At 35.2% G+C, this 14159-nt stretch overlaps 1 long non-coding RNA gene across 1 annotated transcript; it reads right to left on the reverse strand.

The window, feature by feature from the left end:
• Nucleotides 1-9771: 9771 nt before the first annotated feature.
• Nucleotides 9772-12046, reverse strand: LOC129895367 (uncharacterized). The gene is made up of 4 exons (XR_008767773.1): nt 11932-12046; nt 11746-11837; nt 11081-11127; nt 9772-9994 (listed from the first exon to the last, which is right to left on the reverse strand). It is a non-coding gene; the product is annotated as an uncharacterized LOC129895367 (long non-coding RNA).
• Between the last annotated feature and the right edge of the window lie 2113 nt (nt 12047-14159).

Genomic DNA, 14159 nt, shown 5'->3' on the forward strand with positions numbered 1-14159 from the left:
ATTACATTTATTTTTGTAATTAAATTCATTTTCTTAAATCTTTGACAACTCAAACATATTTTTATTGACTAGCGTAAAGTACGTTTGCTTTGCGTCAATTAATAAAAAATGTATAGAAAAAAATATATTTTAAAAAAATAGTTGATGTTAAAATATATATGGCATTTGTTTGAATGATTTAGTGTTTCATAACTAAATAAAGTTATATTAACTATGAAATTCTTTTCTACCCGCAAATGCATAATGCTTATGACGAACTATTTCGTCAATAAAAAATATAAAAAAATATAGTTGATATTATTTTTTTCACTAAAAAATTATTAAACTGACAAAACTATCTTCTCACTAATGTTTTAGTTTAATTAGTGACGACATCAATTGTCACTTTTTGTTTTTTATTAAAAGACTTTATTTTAGATATAATTGTATTTTCACTATTTTTCTCTCGATTATTATTAATATAATAGGGGGAAATTTGTTTTTGTACAATTTAATTTGTAGACCTAAATTATGTAGGAAGAAGGTCAATTAAATTTGTATATATTTATGATGATGTAACCATGACTCTAAAGTTATGCGGAAGCCTTTGTAAATCTAAATTGGTACGCCTATTTTTTTGTATTAAATTAAAATGTCCTAAATAATATGTAAGACTATTAGAAGAATTAATAATTAAAGAGGCCTAAAATATATGATAAAAGATATCAGAAGAATTAATAATTAAGGAGTTCTAAAATATATATTGAAGTTAATATAAAGTAAATTTATATACTATCTTTGTTTCATTTTACGTGATACCTTTTTCTTTTTACTCCGTTTCAAAAAGAATGTCGCCTTAATATTATTAGAAATATTTGAACTTTAAAATTTTTCTTTTACCTTAACGAAATAATTTACAATCACATAAATATCTAATGATTGTTTTAGATCATAAGTATCAAAAGTCTTCATTTTTTTCTTAAATACCGTGTCAAGTAAACCAATGACACATTAAATGATTGGGAGGGAATAGTAGAATAGACATTGCAAGAAAGCTAATTTAATATCATTGAGACCTTGAGTACTTTTTACTTCTTTTTTTTTTTGGGAAAACTTGCAATTTTAATGTTATGTCTTCTTGCATGTGCCTATTTTTACTTAATGTACCGAGAAAGTCTTTTATTTAAGAGTGGAAAACTTATTACTAATTTAATATTTCTATTAAAGAAGAATCTCTGGTCCAAATCCTCTCCGGCCATGATGAACCTGTGAACAGTGTTGATTGAAATCGATATTGTTGTCTTAATAGTTTCTCAGGTTCTTCTCATATATTTTAGAAGAAAACTATCAACATTAATTCTCCAATTAAGTATTTCAATATCTCTTACCATATATTTTAGAAGTCTTTTGATGGTTTAAAAGTCTTTATTTTATCAAAATTCTTCTTTTATATTTTCAGAATAATATTATAAATATAATTAAATAATAATTTGACAAAAAATGTGAAAAAAACGATTTTGTCTAAAGTGTAATCTTTTAATGAAGGACAAAAAATTTCAAACAACTTTTTAAGGACCTATATAAATCAAATAATAATAAATTTAATGCATAAAATTAATATATCAATTAAGAAAATATTCAATACGTAAAATTAGTTAATTTTGAAGTCCAAACATATCAGGCACTAATTAAAGTCCTAAATATTTGAGAATTTATAGTAAGTGTTATATAAAGTTAGCTATACATATTTATTTATTACTTAATTCATATATCTTCTTCTTTATTTTTGATCTGTGGATGTTCTTAGTTGTTAGAAGCTTTTCGATACTGTGGATAATGGCCGGAGTTGATCTAAGGCCACTTTCATAGAATAGATCAAAACCAAGCAGTTTGAGGATGTATCCTTAAATGAAATTAGAGGAAAGGTGTTGATGGGCAAGGCTCTAGAGTCAACACTAGATGCAGGTGGGGTGCTTCATTTTAGGGGAAGGATTTGTGTTCTCCGGGTATATGGACTAATTCAAAAGATCTTGTTTGAATCTCATGGTTTACAATACTCTATTCACCTTGGAGTGACTAAGATGTATCAAGACTTGAAACGACTATATTGGTGGTCGGGTATGAAGAAAGACATAGCTGAATATATAGCCAAGTGTCAGAACTGCCAATAGGTGAAGTATGAGCACCAAAGACCTGTAGGTTTGTTGCAAAGAATACTCATTCCTGAATGGAAGTGACAGAGAATAGCCATGGATTTCGTGGTGGAACTTTTCAAGACATTGGGAAAGCATGACTCTATTTGGAGGTTAACTAAGTCTGCACACTTCATTCCAGTTAAGGTGACTTATAATGAAGAAAAGTTAGCCAAACTCTATAATCGCGAGATTGTTCGATTGCATAGAGTTTCGATTTCCACCATATCAGATAGAGGTACGCAATTTATTTCTTAACTTTTGGAGGACCATGCAGGTTGAGTTAGATAATAGATTGGATCTTAGTATTTCATCCTCAGACCGATGGGCAGTCTGAGAGGACAATTTAAGTGCTAGAGGATATGCTTCGTGAGTGCGTGATAGATTTTGGTGGTCACTGAAATCAACTCCGGCCATTATTCCCCCAAATTGAAGGAATCGACTATAATCCTAAATTTATAGGTTTATCATTCAAATAAAAGTTCTACATATCAAGATTTAACAGTTAACTATAACCTTATATCTCAAATTCAACAAATAAGTTTAATTAAAGATAATTATAATACTAACGAATAATATACCAAAATATAGCTAAATAACACAATTAAAACTAATTCACAATTTAACAAATGAAGAAAAAAGAAAAGCGATAGACCTTTAAAAAAAATCGACAACTTCATTTTGTGGCAACATGCTTGTTTTCGTCCAATTTTTCTATCAAAAATTTCCAACTAAAAGAGAAACACGAGAAATTATCAAAATAGGAGAATTTATTATTAATTTTTTAATATGCATAATTCATATATAATATTTAAAATTATTAACTAAAAAAAATAAAGAAAAGTAGAAAGAATGACGATAATCAATACAAGAATATGACTTTAATCAAAATCCTCAAAATAAGAACAAAACATAGAAGTAAGAAGAAGAAGTAGAAGGTATGTTTCTAATAATTTTTTGATCCAAAAATATTACTTAAATAGTTATAGATTTTTTTTATATAAGATGAAGTTCTAATTGATTTAAAAGTGCTAAATATTATAATTTCTTACCTAAATTAAATAATCAAACCTAAAAATGTTACAAATTAAATTAATTGTGAAAGAATTTTTGTCCAAAAGCCTAAAGGACACGTGAGAAACGAAATCAGTGCTGCAATCTTTACCAATCTACTTGTTATCTGCGATCAGACCTACTGCTACAACTATCAATCAGATTAAAAGCCTCATAGCTAACTTTTTCTGGGGGTGGGACAAAGAGAAGAAGAAATATCATTGGGCATCATGGGAGACTCTCAGCTATCCTGTGGAGGAAGGGGGTATTGGCATGAAAAATATACAAGATGTGTGCTTAGCCTTACAGTACAAACAATGGTGGACTTTCAGATCCAAAAAGACACTATGGGGAGAGTTTCTGAAGGCTAAGTACTGCCAAAGAGCTAATCCTGTTATAAAAAAATGGAACAACGGTCAGTCTATTATGTGGAAGCACATGATGGCTAATAAAAGTGATATTGAGCCGCATATACACTGGCACATCAACTCTGGTACATGCAGCTTCTGGTGGGATGATTGGCTGGGTATTGGCCCCCTAGCTTATCATAACAACCATCTACCTAGACTCAACAATAGTAGAGTATCTGATTACATGGAGAATGGGGAGTGGAATGTGCAAAAAATCAGAAAATACGCCCCTCCTCAACTGGTGCAGCAGATACTAAGTACTGAGGTAGACCATCATTCTAACACAGATGATCAAGCTTGCTGGAAGTTGACTTCACATGGTAACTTCACTTCTAAATCAGCTTGGGAAATAGTTAGGAAGAAAAGAGCCAAGACCCTGATTGATAGATGCACTTGGCATGCTAACATTCCCTTCAAAGCATCTTTCTTACTATGGAGAGCTGTGAGACAGAAACTCCCTACTAATGATAAAATTGTCCAGTTTGGAGCAGCACCAGCAGCATGTTCTTGTTGTTACAGACCAGGATTGGACAATGTAGATCACATATTTGTTTCTGGAAATTTTGCCAAGCATATTTGGCAACAATTCTCTAGCTCATGGGGAATAATCCAAGGGACCTGCTCACTGAGAAGCATACTGATGAAGTGGTGGACTGCCAAGTCCAGTAATGAGGCTCAGAAGCTCATATTGCAGGCCACTCCTATCTTTGTATGTTGGCACTTATGGAAGAATAGATGTGCAAATAAGTATGGAGGAAAGAATTCTAGTACTAAGAGAGTTAAATTCTCCATAGTCAAGGACCTTTACATGCTGATGCACACTGCTTTCCCCTACATTAAGTGGCCACAGAGCTGGAAGGAACTGGTTCCTATGTTAGAACAGTGTCAACAAGACATGAGAGTGACCAAAGTTATGTGGATCAGACCTCCATCTTCCATTGTGAAATTGAATACTGATGGGAGTGCATTAGGCAACCCTGGGAAAATTGGAGCAGGGGGAATATTAAGAGACCACAATGGTAACTTAATATATGCCTTTGCAACTCCACTAGGACTGGGTACTAATAACCAAGCAGAGGTGCAGGCAGCAACTATTGGTCTCACTTGGTGTCTTCAACATGGACATAATAGAGTGATATTGGAAGTTGACTCTGAATTATTGACTAAGTGGCTGAAACAAGACCTTAAGCCACCTTGGAGCATCCATAGATATGTTACAAAGTTACAATTCCAGGTCCAACAATTGGAATTTTTTCAGTGCAAACATATATTCAGAGAAGCAAACCATCCTGCAGATACCTTATCAAAATGCAGCCACATGTTCAATGATACACAACACTTCTACAACCTCCAGCAGCTACCACAGGAAACAAAAGGTTACATCAAGATGGACAAGCTAGGAATGGCAAGTTTCAGAAGGAAAACTCTGAAAAGAATCAAACTATCCTATTGACTGATCTCATCCCCAATGCGTAATAGACTAAGTAACTGTATTTTGTTTTACTTCTTCATATTCCACCTAGTTATTTCTTATTGTAAGGGGAGAGTCTCCCTTGTTTATTGCTTCAGTAGAAATAATATCACAATGCTAGAAGTAAAAGATAGAGTAGGAGTGCCCTCTGCACATCTGCACCCTCAAAGAACAAGAACTTCCACCTATCACAACACTCAAGAGCATACAGCAACAACAACCCAGACCAGCAACACAACATCACACACATGGATCCACACTCAACAACCATCAAAAAGGAAGCTTAAGTTCCAATTATGTTTACTGTTGGGTGCCTCATTGTTCAGGTATCATGCAACTTTGAGCCATGGGGTGGAGTTGCAGCAGCTGAGCAACAACACATGGAGCAACTACAGTACATCAACAGCAGGTGGAGGCTCATTCAACTCTAGGAGTTCCCTTCTTGTTGGTTTTAATTTTGCAGGAACAATGTTTAAGGACCAACAACCCACTATAGACCTGCATCAACTAAACAACATCAATTGCAAAAGCTCCATTACATCAGCAGAAGTGAATGTCACTAATCATCAGCAGCAGCAACCTAACATCAACAACATAAGTCAGAGGAAACCTCCAACACTAAACAAGTACATCAGGCAACACCAAGAGAACCCCAAATTGGGCAAGATTACAGCAAATACACCTCCTGTAGAGCCCAAGAAGTTTCAACTCAAATGGATAAATAGAGACGTTAGTCGAGCGACCTTGAAAAAGTTGGCCGACTTAACTCTCAAGATGGAGCAAGTCTCAATTTGGAACTTCCAACTTGTGGAAAAGGCCTCCAAAAGTTGCAGGACAACAGAAAATACAGTAATTGCAAAGCCCAAGAAGTTTCAACTCCAACGAACAATCAAAGACGTTAGTCGAGCGACCTTGAAAAAGTTAGCCGATTTAAGGTTTGTGCATGTTTGTTTTTGGTACTGCAGGCTTGGTTCTATGCATTTGCAGATAGCTGGAGGTACACTAAAACATGGAACACTAGGAAACATGTTCACAAGCCACAACACACAACAACTCCAACAACATGCAGCATACAAGGAGAAACTACATGCCTACAATGGACATTCAGAACTACAGCACAGTTTTAGCTGTGCAGAAGTCCTGGAGGTAGTTTTCCTCTGGTTGTTTTACTTGTGCAGGTTCAATACACAATTGAAATCTCCAAGAACAAGGTCTACAGCAGGGCATGTTAGGACCTCTCTTCAGCCTCCCATTCAAGCCAACTTCTTCCCTGCAACACCTGTAACTAAGCTACAGCAGAGAATGGAGCAAGTCTCAATTTGGAACTTCCAACTTGTGGAAAAGGCCTCCAAAAGTTGCAGGACAACAGAAAATACAGTAATTGCAAAGCCCAAGAAGTTTCAACTCCAACGAACAATCAAAGACGTTAGTCGAGCGACCTTGAAAAAGTTAGCCGATTTAAGGTTTGTGCATGTTTGTTTTTGGTATTGCAGGCTTGGTTCTATGCATTTGCAGATAGCTGGAGGTACACTAAAACATGGAACACTAGGAAACATGTTCACAAGCCACAACACACAACAACTCCAACAACATGCAGCATACAAGGAGAAACTACATGCCTACAATGGACATTCAGAACTACAGCACAGTTTTAGCTGTGCAGAAGTCCTGGAGGTAGTTTTCCTCTGGTTGTTTTACTTGTGCAGGTTCAATACACAATTGAAATCTCCAAGAACAAGGTCTACAGCAGGGCATGTTAGGACCTCTCTTCAGCCTCCCATTCAAGCCAACTTCTTCCCTGCAACACCTGTAACTAAGCTACAGCAGAGAATGAAGTGCAGGGTGAGTTGCACCATGTGGACCTGTCCAAAGGCCTCCAAACTTTGCAGGATGGCAGAAAATAAGGTAGGGACAAGTCCCAAGAAGTTTCAGCACAAACGGACAATTGGAGACGTTAGGCGAGCGACTTTGAAAAAGTCAGTTGCCTTAGGCCTTGAGAGGGTGCCTTTTTCCCAACTTGTGCAAAAAATCACCAAATCTTGCAGAACTAAAGAAAGGACTGTTTGTGCATATCTCAAGAAGTTTCAACTCAATCGGATAATTGGAGACGTTAGTCGAGCGACGTTGAAAATCCTAACAGACTCCAAAGCACTCTTGGAGGTCCTTTCCTTGTTGCTAGCTGGTGCAAGTTCTTTCTTGCCTTTGGTTATTTGTTGTATTGTTGTAGGTTGCTGGATTGATTCATCAACATACACTAACAACAACTACATAGAAGACACCACAGATACAACCATCAACTCCAAGACCCCTGTCTGTCTGGTTGGTTTTTTGTTTTTCTGTTATGGTGCAGGTACAACAACTGATGGGAAACCCTGGCAGATGAAAAGCATCAACAGAGAGACAACATCCTTCCAAGATAGGACCTCACCAACACAGCATCCCTACACCCATACACATTCCATTCCTGCAAAACCTGTAGCAGATCCACTGCTTCCAAAAACTCTTGAACCTCCTTGCTCCTTTAATTGTTATGTGCAGGCACATAAGATAACCTCAAAGGAGTTGCTCAATCCTTCTTTGAAGACAACAAGAAGCTGCCTACAGGTTTGCAACAAACACCACAACTATCACACTTGGTTGTCTATTTGTTTGCTTGTTTGTGCAGGTAAACAAAGTCACAGACAAAGGGACATAACAACCACAATTGCAAGGGCCTCACCTACTCCCACCAACTCTCCATGCATACATGTTTTATACCTTCAACACCTGCAGCAGCCTCCTTTCATCCAAGTATTTTGGAACTCCTTGACTGCTTTCATTGTTGAGAAGACAAGAAGATGGAGCACCAACAGACACAGCACCTTCAGACATACATTTAAGTTAGGGATTCAACACATACTCTGTCTCTCAGCTTCCTTAACTACAACCCCAAGAAAGCTGGCTGCTATGGCTCCATTTATTTCCTATCATTTCACCCCCCTTAGCTGCTATTGTTGTTGCTACATAACTCCTTGGACCTACTTGGTACGATATGACTAAAAAGGGCAAAGATGAAAAGAATTTCCTCAACCCATGCGAGATAGAAGGTTCGTATACTTGTTCTTCTCAATGTAGCTATGCCTGAGTCGTAGCATAATTGAATAGGACTAGTGTAAGTTACTTTCTTGTATTCTCATGGAAGGGGAGAGTCTCCCTCATTTATGCTTTCTTAGTCGACTTGTATCAGGAGGAGTCCTCTCATAGGTTTACTGCTTTCTAGTTATAGTTAGCCCTTTTTGTATTGGGGATGAGTTAGCCGACCTTAATAGGTTAGCCGACTTATGAACCACCATAGGATCGGAGGTAAGGTTTATGTCCCCCTCCTTGTATTTTTATTTTTGATTATTTATGTTAAGGCTTGGGGGTGTTGCTTAACCCCTGACTGTGCACGAGAGGTGGGAGCCTCGTGTAGGGTCTCTTCCCAAAAAAAAAAAAAAAAAAAAGAAACGAATATATGAGGTAAAAAGTTTTAAAATCCTAGAAGTCTCTCCCTATATAGTTAGGACTCATGTACTTTTCTACTATATTATATTATAGGATACCTTAATGTAACTTTATTACCTTATAGAGACCAAAATTTCCGTATACTTAAAGAGTCTTCCAATTATTTTAGGATTGCTATTATAATCAATATTAAATATATTAAAAAGAATGAAATAATAGTTAGAGGAAAATAGAAAAAGATGATTTTGTTCAAAGAAGGGTCTTTTAATGGAGGAAAAAAAGTTTAAGTAATATTTTTAGGGTCTTCATACTTTTAATATAGTATAGATTAATTAAAGAGCTTCTAATATAGAAAAATAAGAGAAGATCATAAGCAATAAAAGTTTATGTCCTTGCCCACATTAACCTACAAGTAACCCCTTACTCTCACCTTTACAATGCTTCACCCACCTACTAACCACGGTTTCACTACCAACTTTGCTTGTTGAGGTTGAGGGCTCGATTTATGCCCCTCAAGATCCTCAAGAACGCCCTAACATCAAAGCACCATGTTACCTTACTCACACACAAGGCAACACAACCACCACCAGCCTTAACCCGTTTACCTTACTAGACATAACCTAATCCTCCCACAACCACACCTCTTAACTAACTCTGGCCTCACGTATCAAGTACAACGATCACTACCACTTGATCAACCCTAAGGGAAACAACTCTCTGCTAACACGCAACCTCCACCCTTAAACATGAAGGTATAGAATGTTACACACATCTCAACGTGGCCTAACAAGGTCCACAATCTTACCCAAGAATGAGTCTATACGAACTCACAGTCCTCAACTAATAACAAACACAAAATCAATGGGGCTCTTTTATAAAGTCTTATTCCCTAGCCAATTAACAGTTATACTCACTATTCCACAAAATAACATATTATATCGGGTCCTCTCATTGGACCATCCACACACATACTTGGCTCTCTCATAGGACCCAAGCTCAATTATATATGTCACGATCCAACTCCGTAGGCCATGACTGGTGCCCGATTTGGGCACCCATACGTACCCTTAGCCCCACTTAGTACATTAATCGAATAAACATAGGTGATGATCAGAAAGGATCTTTAAACGGATCATAAAATAGATATAACGCACGAGGGCCGATAGGCCATAACAAAACACACAAAACCCAAAACATATATACAAAACCCACATCCATGTCTACAGACCTCTACGGAATGATATCCTAGTCATATGATGGGACAGGGCCCCGCCGTACCCTGAACAACGTATATATATATACAACAGAAGGTGTCAGTACCAAAATAGAACTCCGGACAAAGGAGCACTGTCGACCAACATGGTGGATGTCCTAAGCGAGCGGATCAGCAAACCAATCATCTGTACCTACGGACATGTAACGCAGCCCCCGAAGAAAGGGGGTCAGTACGGAAAATGTACTGAGTATGTAAAGCATGGACTGAAATCAGTAAAGTCATTACTAGAGCAAAATGTACAAAAATGAGCAAAATATCCAAAAATATCAAATGTTTATCAAACCACATATAATGGGTTATAATAAGTAAAGTCATTACCGCGATAGAATGTACAAAAGTGAGCAAAATGTTCGAAGATATCAAATGCTGATCAAAACCTCAGATAATGTATACAGAAAAACATATGTCATATCCGACCCCATTATGGGACTCGGTGAACAAAGTGTGATCGCCCTCCCATCATCGGCGCCACGGCACAGCATAACACCAGAGTAGGGAATATCTCCGTAACAAATCATATCATATCAGATGGCCATATCAAATCATATCATATCATATCACAAACATATATGTACATGGCACAGCATAACTCCGTGGCATAATATTTACCACCCCATGTACATGTCATACCTGCCCCCTCACGTCAGGACACAGCGAACAATGCAGAGAAGTATGCACGATAACATATCTTGGCCCAGGCTCAGTGAAGGAAGCATTGAGGCATCCACGAGTGGAGTAGTGAGAAACTATATGCAATTTAAATCATATTTAAGACTCAATGGAATAATCAGAATGAGCTATCATTTAAAAATCGAGACGAGACTCATGTCAAGTACCTTTCGAAAGTTACCCTGGATTATATCAGAATAAATCTTCTGGAATCATATAGACGTATCGAAGCATAATAAAATACCTTTTGGAAATCAAGGAATTGGCCATCCTAATGGCTCTAGGAATAGGAACCTCTTTGAAATTATATAAAAGTCATATTTTTGTTTCATAAATACCATACCAAAACAAAGATTAGCTTTACATACTTATGTCAAAACATGAAAATCGAAAAAATATGCTTTACATACTTATGTGAAAAAACATACCAAAATAAATAAAGGTTTTACATACTTATAACAAATACATGCCAAAAGAAGAGAAAGTATAAGATTTACGTACTTATGACAAAGACATGCCAAAAGAAAGAAAGGTTCGCTTTACGTACCTCTTACGGATTACTCTTAACTATGCTCGCCTCGTCGTCTCTTGAACCTATTTAACATGAAATTAATACTAAGGTTAATAAACTTTCACTTTCCAATTTCTAACTCTACACCCAAGTAACCATAGGAATCATTTCCTTATCTATGTCTCTCGACTAGTTTATTACTAGCTCCGAATCTACCGAAAATCGGGCAGCATCTCCCCTGTAACTTGAACATCCCCGAGTTTTCAACTCGGCCACCATGTCAACAACCATACCAAAAACAACAGCCAGCAGCATGTATACAAATAAATCACTTCAACTTTACACAATACAAGCTCTATACAACTCATTCCAAACTACGGTACCAAATTAGAGTTTTTAACCTTTATTTCGTAAAATATGTAGTCATACCAAACGGAGGGTTGTGTGGCTGCAACCAGCAGCACCCACATCCATTTTTGAGTACTTTACAGTCCTGCAACACGCAATTAAACCACCACCAAACTGCAGCACCACAACAACAACACACTACGCGACTTTGATTTAACTACTACGACTTCCATTTAGTTTGTTTCCAACGTCAAACATCCTTATACATTTTTTTCCACTTCCAGCATATTTTAAGACTTGTAATATACTTCATAAAATCATCATAAATTCCAGTTCAAAATAGAAATCTTTACCTTTCCCGAAATTCACCAAAACTCGCCAAAACTTGCCTCGGAATTTCCTTTAGCGCAGCTGAAACTTATTGGCTGTTTGGTAACGTTTTGGGCTGCCTCAAACCATAAAATTTCATTACTAACATCTTAATAACATCTTGGTATAGCTCATATAATTAATTCTTGGAACGGAATCGGAGAACTTACCTTTTTCTCCTCCCAAAATCGTAGCTCTTTCCTTGTTTCTAGCCTAAGTTTCTCTTCTCTTCTCTTCTTTCTTCCTCTTGTTATTTCGTTTTGTTTCTCTTGAAACCTCTAGATGATTATGGAAATTAATGAGTCATAAGACTCATATATATATATATATATATATATATATATACAACTTTAGGGGTGACACATGTCATCCCCTAAGTGGTGACACATGTCAAGCTCTAAGTGGTGACAAATGTCAAGATCTAAGTGGTGACACATGTCAAGGTTTCATTGGTCCAACACACCCCTCTTCTCCAATCATGGGCTGCCATGTGGCATGTGGGTCCCACATGAGTCTTCTTGAAGACTTTGTGAAATTCCCATTTTACCCCTAGCCTTCCACAATATTACCATAGGCCACTTTGCGAATTTTCCTTTTTGCCCTTTGCCTTTTCTAATATTTCCACACTATTAATGATCATAAATAATATTCATATCCAACATGTATATTAAATAAATTTTAGAAGATGTTCATTCCCTTAACTTTACCACGGCTACCTTAAAACATTCAATCGTATAAAATACGGGATATAACATCCTCCATGAGAAATTCCAATTTTTGCCCCTTACTTTTTCTAATATTTCCAAGTTGAAATTCCAATTTAGTCATAAGAATTTTGTATCCAACAAGATCAACAATAGCCTTGCCCTTGACTTATTACCGTTATCCCGAAATGCCCTAATGTGCAAAATACGGGTTATAACAATATATGTGTCTGTTATATCGAAAAAAGACGGTTTAAAATTAATTTCAACTTTTTAGAGACAAAATCAATTTTAGAAAAAAGGAGTCGCCACTTATTTTTTTAAAGAAATTAAGAAAACTTAATTTAAAAGACTCTAACAGATTTAAGTCTTAAAAATTTAGAGAAAAAGGGTACGAGGTTCATATTACTATTTTAAGAAGGTTTTAGCACTTAAAATAGCCGCTAACATGCGGTTATCCAATGATTTGAAATTTATTTGACTAATTTTGAAAAATATTAATTTAAAAGAAAACGAAGACTTTGAAATTATTTTTTAGAAAAAAAAATAAAAAATAAATAACAAAATTGATAAAACTTAAACATTTGATTATAATATACATGTATATATATATATAAAGAAGTAAAAGTTTATCAATGACTAAGTAAATATAGAAAATTATTTTAAGAATAAATTAACATGAATTGGTTTATCTTTAGGGGAATCTAATTAGGTTAAAACAAATTAAAATTAATAGCTAAGGAAATCATGACCGACATAAATAAATTAATTATTACAAACCGAATCAATAAAATAATAAATAAAAATAAGTAATGAACATATAAAGATATGGCCCGACACTTAGTTTCTGTACGCCTGGACTAAGCTGTTGGGCCACCTGCATTTTGGGCTTTTGGGCCAATTCTGATGTATATCATAACTGTATATACAGTGTATATTAGTGCATACAACCAACAGTTTTCTTGTATATCAGATATATATAAAATTGCATATCAATCAATTTTGCTCCAGCGCCTATAGAAATACTTAGTAAACATGTTAATAATAAATAATATGAATAGTAATAATAAAAATAAAAATAATAACAATAATAATAATAATAATAATACAAAAATAAAACTCGTCTTATGAACATGGGAGACCTTGGAAAGCAACGGTAATTTCTTCATCGGCCAATTTCAACTTGTAATATATAATATATAATGTAAACTTAAATTAAAATTTCCGTCTTTAAAATGGAGAGGCCTCAAAATCCGACGGAGAGATTTTTTCATTGGCCAAAATAAAGTCTGTTACATAAGTAGTAGACATGTAATCATCCCTCCAAATAATAATAATAAAAAAACTATTTAAAACTTATTTTAAAGAAGTGGGTACTAACTTTATTTAAAGTAGTGGTGAATTAACTTTATTTAAAGTAGTAGGGTAATAACTTTATTTAAAGTAGTAGGGTAACAACTTTATTTAAAGTAGTAGGGTAATAACTTTATTTAAAGTAGTAGGATAATAACTTTATTTAAAGTTGTAGGGTAATAACTTTATTTAAAGTAGTGGTGAAATAACTTTATTTAAAGTAGTAGGGTAATAACTTTATTTAAAGTAGTAGGGTAATAACTTTATTTAAAGTAGTAGGGTAACGACTTTATTTAAAGTTATGGAGTAATAACTTTATTTCAAATTTAATAAAGGGAGAC

Source organism: Solanum dulcamara, chromosome 7, assembly GCF_947179165.1.
Source record: "Solanum dulcamara chromosome 7, daSolDulc1.2, whole genome shotgun sequence".
Lineage (NCBI taxonomy): Eukaryota > Viridiplantae > Streptophyta > Magnoliopsida > Solanales > Solanaceae > Solanum > Solanum dulcamara.